Source organism: Triticum aestivum, chromosome 1A (genome assembly GCF_018294505.1).
Source record: "Triticum aestivum cultivar Chinese Spring chromosome 1A, IWGSC CS RefSeq v2.1, whole genome shotgun sequence".
Taxonomy (NCBI): Eukaryota; Viridiplantae; Streptophyta; class Magnoliopsida; order Poales; family Poaceae; genus Triticum; species Triticum aestivum.
The window spans coordinates 112,084,489-112,093,502 of NC_057794.1; positions in this window are offsets into that span (position 1 = coordinate 112,084,489).

Below are 9,014 nucleotides of genomic sequence, written 5' to 3' on the forward strand. Positions count from 1 at the left end.
CTGCCTGCGGCCCATGGTGTGGCTCCACCAGCGGCCCTGTATGGCCCATCTTCACCAGCAAACACTCAAGACCCTTGCGAGGGGCCAAGCCTCACGAGGCGGACGATGCAAGACCTCCACGGGGGGGCTCACTAGGCTGGCTCGCGAGGGGCGGAGAGATCAAGGCAACGGGCACCTCGCGAGGTTCCTGTGATGCAAGCCATGACGACCAAGGCCAGGCGGCCACTAGGCGGGCGCCAACGTGCGCAGTGTCCTCGCTTCCTCTTTGGTGCTAAAGCAGCAAGCGTAGGCACAGAGTCCCGAGGCATCAAGCAAAGGTTTCCATATCGGTGCAACGAGACCAAGACCAGCAGGACGGCAGGACGGAGGTCACCGTGGAGCCCAAGATGGCGTCATCACCAGAGCCTTTGGCAGGAGAAGACCATCTTTTGTCGGGATAGCATGTACTAGCTGTGCCCCTTCAAACTGGCTGTTGTGGGATCCCTTCCCGCCTAATATTTGGGAAGAGGACCCGGGCCTCTATAAATAGGGCTAGCCACCACCTTAGAAGGGAGGAGAATCCTCGACCGCATCAACTCACCAAGCACAAGAGCACCTCTCCTTAGGAGGATGTTCTTCCCTTGTAACTGTTCATCCCCAGCCCAAGAGGCAATCCACCACACCACACTGAAGTAGGGTATTACACCACATCGGTGGCCCAAACTAGCATAAATCTTGTGTCCCTTTGTTCTGCGAGTTCAATGCGCTAAGCCTTGAGATTGCGGTGAGGGCATGAGCTAGAGAGAGGAGAGATCTTCGTGCGCACCCAGTGTTCGAACCTCAAGGGTTTTGCCGGAACCCAAAATCCGACAGAAATCGACCCACACATTGATGCTGCCCACCAGCAGGCTGTTCAACCACGTGCGAGCCGAGCCGTGGAGCATGAGCAGCGCGTAACATATGGCGAGATGGTGGTTGCCGATGGCGGTGGTGTAGTTGGTGAGCCAGTCCTCCGGCTTGATGGTGCCGTTGTAGTTGGGGGTGTCGTGGGGGACCGTGAACCCTTTAGGAAAGGGCTCATCCCGGATGCGCGGGCCGAAGCACGCCGGCCTGACAGCACCGCTTTCCTCCAGCTCTAGGGATAGGGCGAGTTGGTCGAGGCGCTGGCGGGAATCGGCGTCGTCAATGGCGTGCGGGCCCAGCCGGCTGGTGACCACGCCACAGATGGTCGGGTCGACCGAAGCTGGACGTCGGCCGGGTTGCAGGGGAGGGTCACGCCAGCGTCGGCCTTCCAGCACCGGCTCGTCGCCCAAGCCGCCGGTAGCCGTCGGAGCGGGGTTGCGCCGAGTCTGGGTGTGGCCGGAGTGCGCCTCGCCGGGCGGCGAAGACGCCGTGTTCTGCTGGTCCTTGGGGCCGTCGGCGCTGAGGGAGCCGGATCCCACCGGCTTGGCGAGTTGGTTGAGGCGCTCCTGCTACGCATTGGCCGTGCTGAGGAGGTCGTTTACCCTCTTAAGGCGGTCCTTCAGCTCCTCACTCGCGAGTTGATCCAAGCCGACTGCGGCCGCCTAGGCGGCACGCCTGTTCTTCACGGGAGTCTCATAGACGGGAGGGATGGCGCCGAAGACCCGGCCGATCGCGCTGCCCCGGGCTCGCACGTCGGCGAACCAGCTTGGCTCGGCCGTGGTAGGCGTGAAGCCGTAGGCGACATTGTACTCCAGCTGATCAGAGTTGAAAGTGCGTTATATCGACTAGAGGGGGTGAATAGGCGATTTTTAAAAAATTCTTCACTAAGGAATTTGCCGGTGAGGAAATTCCTTAGCAAAGAACTACTAGCAGCGGAATAAGTACTCAAAAGTAAACATAACAGAATACAAACATAGTAATCATGATGAAATGAAGACAGGCACAGAGTACAGGAAGCGTAATCACAGGATAACACAGGACGAAGACAAACAGACTGAAGAAATTGAACTGAGGAAATTGAGAAAGTCTTCAGTCAAAGTCTTCAAACACAGATATGAACAAACACATAGCACAGTTATGAGGAAATGAAAGAGTTGAGGAAATAGAACCAGTAAGCTCGGTGAAGACAATGATTTGGTAGACCAGTTCCAACTGCTGTCTCAGTTGTATGTCTGGTTGGAGCGGCTGAGTATTTAAACTCGAGGACACACAGTCCCGGACACCCAGTCAAGGACACTTAGTCCAAGACACGCCGTCCTCACCGTATTCTCCTTGAACTAAGGTCACACAGACCTCGTCCAATCACTCGTGGTAAGTCTTCAGGCGACTTCCAAACCTTCACAAACTTGGTCACTCGGCGATCCACAATTCCTCTTGGATGCTCTAGACCATGACGCCTAACCGTCTGGAAGAAGCACAGTCTTCAAAGGTAACAAGCGTCAGATCCACTCAGGATCAATCTCTTAAGTGATGCTCAATCACTTGGGGTTTGTAGGTGTTTGGGTTTTGGGTTTTTGGTTTTTCCTCACTTGATGATTTTCGCTCAAAGTCCTCGGAGGATGGGTTGCTCTCAAATGACAGGTGTCAATTTCTCTCGGAGAAGCCAACCAGCTAGTGGTTGTAGGGGGTGGCTATTTATAGCCTAGGGAGCAACCCGACAAGATAAGACATAAATGCCCTTCAATGAAATGACCGTTAGGTGGATAGATATTTTGGGACAGTAGGCACATAGCATAGCAATGATCGGATTTTTGAGTAGAAAAATCCTCAGGGCTATCATGTTCCTCACTATGTAGGCAATCCGCACTGGCGAAATCCTAACTCCTCAGTCAGGACAAATTCCTCAGAGACCAGAAGAACTTCGTCTCTGTCACTGAAGAAATTGACTGATCTATAAGAGATTTCCAATGGTTTCACTCGAAGGGATTGGTAGGTGTAGGATTTTGAGTTGAGCATCACATGGAAATTTTTCCTTAGTATTTCCTTGGCCCCCTTTAACAGTACGGTGTTTCCTATGACTCAAGAAAGAGAAAATGAAACTACAAAAACAAAAGTCTTCTCGCTTCATGTTCCTCGAAAGAATACCAAGTCTTCAAGGTCACACCAATTTCTTCACTTTCAAAGTCTTCAGAATACCAAAGTCTTCAGTCAAAGATATTCATTCTTAGGGGTCTACTTTTCCTGTAAATATCAAACTCCTCATAGACTTATAGACATGTGTACACTCACATACGCATTAGTCCCTTAACCTATAAGTATTCAATACACCAAAATCACTAAGGGGCACTAGATGCACTTACAATCTCCCCCTTTTTGGGGATTGATGACAATATAGGTTAAGTTTTCAACGGGGATAAACATATGAAGTGTAACTACTGATATTGAGGAATTTGATTGCAAGATATAGAAGAACTCCCCCTGAAGATGTGCATAGTGAGGAATTTGCTTTTGAAGCAATGCACACTTGAAGAGTTGAATCATGGAGATCTCCCCCTATATCTTGTAATTCATACACGCTTTAACATATAATATGAAGAATTTGAAATGCATGATGAAATATGGTGCCTAATGAAATTCAGCATGCGTGCAATAATATTTAACGAGGAATAAGCATGCAGAATAGTGCATCAAGAGTATCAGAGCACAGTGCATCAAAAGTATCAGAGCACCATCGGGTTTAAGATTACAACTCGATCCAATAAAGTTTCAGAAGAACGAGAGTTGTAACTTAGCAAAAAAACGCCCATATAGTAGACCCGCTTGAAGACTAACTCATATTTCTCCCCCTTTGTCATAGAATGACCAAAAGGATCGAAAATGAGGACTAACACCCCTGAAGATAAACATGTTGATGAAGGAGCGCCAGCGTTGTTGGGGTCGTTTGTTGATGTAAGGCCTGCCGCAGTGTCGTCCAAATCTTCATGTTCATCAGTGTCGCGTGATGAAGAAAATGAGTTGGCTACCAGAGAAGGAACTTGGACCTTCTTGAATTTCTTCGGTGGAGGTGCAGACCAGTCAAAATCTTCTTTGAGACCCATGTTCTTCAGATCTTCTTCACCATATAGATGTGATAGGATTGCCCAGGTGCGACCGAAGACTTGATGGAGGTAGTAGTGGTTTTTCTTCACTGCATTGTGTGTGGCAGTCATGTTGTGAAGAAGTGAACCAAACTGACGCTTAACCCATTTGTGATTTCGATCCACCTTATGGTGAAGACTAAGCAGAAGTTCATGGTCAGTCATCACGCACGGAGCAGTGGCTTGAGGAGTGGACTTAGGTGCATTGGCGGAGTCATGTGTGGCAGAGTCATCATTGCTGGTGCCTTCATCTATTATAGCTGGTGCCTTGCCCTTTCCATCAATTGAGGAATAAGTCTGCTTGAGGACTTCAATTGGGGGCAAGTAGCTAAGGTTATTCTGGAAATCACCTTTGTAGTTGAGTGAAGACCTTGTCCTGAGGAATCTCATAATCCAAGGTGCATAAGGCTTCAGCTCAAACGGAGACAGTGCAACATTGGCCATAGTCCTCATGAAGAAATCATGATAATTGACAGGAATGCCATGAACGATGTTGAATACCAGATTCTTCATGATGCCAACAATTTCCTCATCAGATGAGTCATGGCCTTTCATAGGACTGATTGTCCTCGTAAGGTTACGATAGACAGTTCTGGGCATATACAGCAATTCCTTCATGAGGAATTTGGTTCTTGGTGCTGTTGGGGAACATAGTAATTTCAAAAAAAAATCCTACGCACACGCAAGATCATGGTGATGCATAGCAACGAGGGAAGAGTGTGATCTACGTACCCTTGTAGACCGACAGCGGAAGCGTTATGACAACGCGGTTGATGTAGTCGTACGTCTTCACGGCCCGACCGATCAAGCACCGAAACTACGGCACCTCCGAGTTCTAGCACACGTTCAGCTCGATGACGATCCCCGGACTCCGGTCCAGCAAAGTGTCGGGGAAGAGTTCCGTCAGCATGACGGTGTGGTGACGATCTTGATGTTCTACCGTCGCAGGGCTTCGCCTAAGCACCGCTACAATATTATCGAGGATTATGGTGGAAGGGGGCACCGCACACGGCTAAGAATATGATCATGTGGATCAACTTGTGTCTCTAGGGGTGCCCCCTGCCCCCGTATATAAAGGAGCAGGGGAAGGTGCGGCCGGCCAGGAGGAGGGCGCGCCAGGAGGAGTCCTATTCCCACCGGGAGTAGGATTCCCCCCCTTTCCTAGTTGGAATAGGATTCGGGAGGGGGAAAGAGGACAGAGAGAAGGAAGGGGGGGGGGGGCGCCGCCCCCCTCTCCTTGTCCTATTCGGACTAGGGGGGAGGGGCGCGCGGCCCAGCCCTGGCCACCTCTCCTCTCTTCCACTAAAGCCCACTAAGGCCCATATACCTCCCGGGGGGTTCCGGTAACCTCCCGGTACTCCGGTAAAATCCCGATTTCACCCGGAACACTTTCGATATCCAAATACAGGCTTCCAATATATCAATCTTTATGTCTCGACCATTTCAAGACTCCTCGTCATGTCCGTTATCACATCCGGGACTCTGAACAAACTTCGGAACATCAAAATGCATAAACTCATAATATAAATGTCATCAAAACCTTAAGCGTGCGGACCCTACGGGTTCGAGAACAATGTAGACATGACCGAGACATGTCTCCGGTCAATAACCAATAGCGGAGCCTGGATGCTCATATTGGCTCCCACATATTCTATGAAGATCTTTATCGGTCAGACCGCATAACAACATACGGTGTTCCTTTTGTCATCGGTATGTTACTTGCCCGAGATTCGATCGTCGGTATCTCAATACCTAGTTCAATCTCGTTACCGGCAAGTCTCTTTACTCGTTTCGTAATACATCATCTCGCAACTAACTCATTAGTTGCAATGCTTGCAAGGCTTATGTGATGTGCATTACCGAGAGGGCCTAGAGATACCTCTCCGACAATCGGGGTGACAAATCCTAATCTCGAAATACGCCAACCCAACATGTACCTTTGGAGACACCTGTAGAGCTCCTTTATAATCACCCAGTTACATTGTGACGTTTGGTAGCACACAAAGTGTTCCTCCAGCAAACGGGAGTTGCATAATCTCATAGTCATAGGAACATGTATAAGTCATAAAGAAAGCAATAGCAACATACTAAACGATCGGGTGCTAAGCTAATGGAATGGGTCATGTCAATCACATCATTCTCCTAATGATGTGATCCCGTTAATCAAATGACAACACATATCTATGGTTAGGAAACATAACCATCTTCGATCAACGAGCTAGTCAAGTAGAGGCATACTAGTGACGTTTAGTTTGTCTATGTATTCACACAAGTATTATGTTTCCCGTTAATACAATTCTAGCATGAATAATAAACATTTATCATGAAATAAGGAAATAAATAATAACTTTATTATTGCCTCTAGGGCATATTTCCTTCAGTCTCCCACTTGCACTAGAGTCAATAATCTAGTTCACATCGCCATGTGATCTAACATCAATAGTTCACATCTTTATGTGGTTAACACCCATAGTTCACATTGATATGTGACCAACACCAAAAGGGTTTACTAGAGTCAGTAATCTAGTTCACATCGCTATGTGATTAACACCCAAAGAGTACTAAGGTGTGATCATGTCTTGCTTGTGAGATAATTTTAGTCAACGGGTCTGTCATATTCAGATCCGTAAGTATTTTGCAAATATCTATGTCAACAATGCTCTGCACGGAGCTACTCTAGCTAATTGCTCCCACTTTCAATATGTATCTAGATAGAGACTTAGAGTCATCCAGATCTGTGTCAAAGCTTGCATCGACGTAACTCTTTACGACGAACCTTTTGTCACCACCATAATTGAGAAATATTTCCTTATTCCACTAAGGATAATTTTGACCGCTGTCTAGTGATCTACTCCTAGATCACTATTGTACTCCCTTGCCAAAAACAGTGTAGGGTATACAATAGGTACACAGCATGGCATACTTTATAGAACCTATGATTGAGGCATAGGGAATGACTTTCACTCTCTTTCTATCTTCTGCCGTGGTCGGGCTTTGAGTCTTACTCAATTTCACACCTTGTTACATAGGCAAGAACTCTTTCTTTGATTATTCCATTTTGAACTACTTCAAAATCTTGTCAAGGTATGTACTCATTGAAAAAAACTTATCAAGCGTCTTGATCTATCTCTATAGATCTTGATGCTCAATATGCAAGCAGCTTCACCGAGGTCTTTCTTTGAAAAACTCCTTTCAAACACTCCTTTATGCTTTGCAGAATAATTCTACATTATTTCTAATCAACAATATGTCATTCACATATACTTATCAGAAATGTTGTAGTGCTCCCACTCACTCTCTTGTAAATACAGGCTTCACCGCAAGTCTGTATAAAACTATAAGCTTTGATCAACTCATCAAAGCGTATATTCCAACTCCGAGATGCTTGCACCAGTCCATAGATGGATCGCTGGAGCTTGCATATTTTGTTAACACTTTTAGGATTGACAAAACCTTCTGGTTGCATCATATACAACTCTTCTTTAAGAAATCCATTAAGGATTGCAGTTTTGTTATCCATTTGCCAGATTTCATAAAATGTGGCAATTGCTAACATGATTCGGACAGACTTTAAGCATCGATACGAGTGAGAAAATCTCATCGTAGTCAACACCTTGAACTTTGTCAAAAACCTTTTTCGACAAGTCTAGCTTTGTAGATAGTAACACTACTATCAGCGTCCGTCTTCCTCTTGAAGATCCATTTAATCTCAATGGCTTGCCGATCATCGGGCAAGTCAACCAAAGTCCATACTTTGTTCTCATACATGGATCCTATCTCAGATTTCATGGCATCAAACCATTTCGCGGAATCTGGGCTCATCATCGCTTCCTCATAGTTCGTAGGCTCGTCATGGTCAAGTAACATGACCTCCAGAACTGGATTACCGTACCACTCTGGTGTGGATCTCACTCTGGTTTTACCTACGAGGTTCGGTAGTAACTTGATTTGAAGTTACATGATCATCATCATTAGCTTCCTCACTAATTGGTGTAGTAGTCATAGGAACAGATTTCTGTGATGAACTACTTTCCAATAAGGGAGCAGGTACAGTTACCTCATTAAGTTCTACTTTCCTCCCACTCACTTCTTTCGGGAGAAACTCCTTCTCTGGAAAGGATCCATTTTCAGCAACAAATATCTTGCCTTCGGATCTGTGATAGAAGGTGTACCCAACATTTTCTTTTGGGTATCCTATGAAGACGCACTTCTCCGATTTGGGTTTGAGCTTATCAGGATGAAAGTTTTTCATATAAGCATCGCAACCTCAAACTTTAAGAAACGACAACTTTGGTTTCTTGCCAAACCACAGTTCATACGGTGTCGTCTCAACGGATTTAGATGGTGCCCCCTTTTTTAAACGTGAATGCAGCTGTCTCTAATGCATAACCCCAAAAATTTAGTGGTAAATCGGTAAGAAACATCATAGATTGCACTATATCCAATAAAGTACGGTTATGACGTTTGGACACACCATTATGCTGTGGTGTTCCAGGTGGCATGAATTTGTGAAACTATTCCACATTGTTTTAATTGAAGACCAAACTCGTAACTCAAATATTCATCTTCTGCGATCATATCGTAGAAACTTTTATTTTTGTTATGATGATTCTCCACTTCACTCTGAATTTTTTTGAACTTTTCAAATGTTTCAGACTTGTGTGTCATCAAGTAGATATACTCATATCTGCTCAAATCATCTATGAAGATCAGAAAATAATGATACCTGCCATGAGCCTCAATATTCATCAGACCACATACATCAGTATGTATGATTTCCAACAAATATGTTGCTCGCTCCATTGTTCCGGAGAACGGAGTCTTAGTCATCTTGCCTATGAGGCATGGTTCGCAAGCATCAACTGATTCATAATCAAGTGATTCCATAAGCCCATCAGCATGGATTTTCTTCATGCGCTTTACACCAATATGACCTGAACGGCAGTGCCACAAATAAGTTGCACTATCATTATTAACTTTGCATCTTTTGGTTTC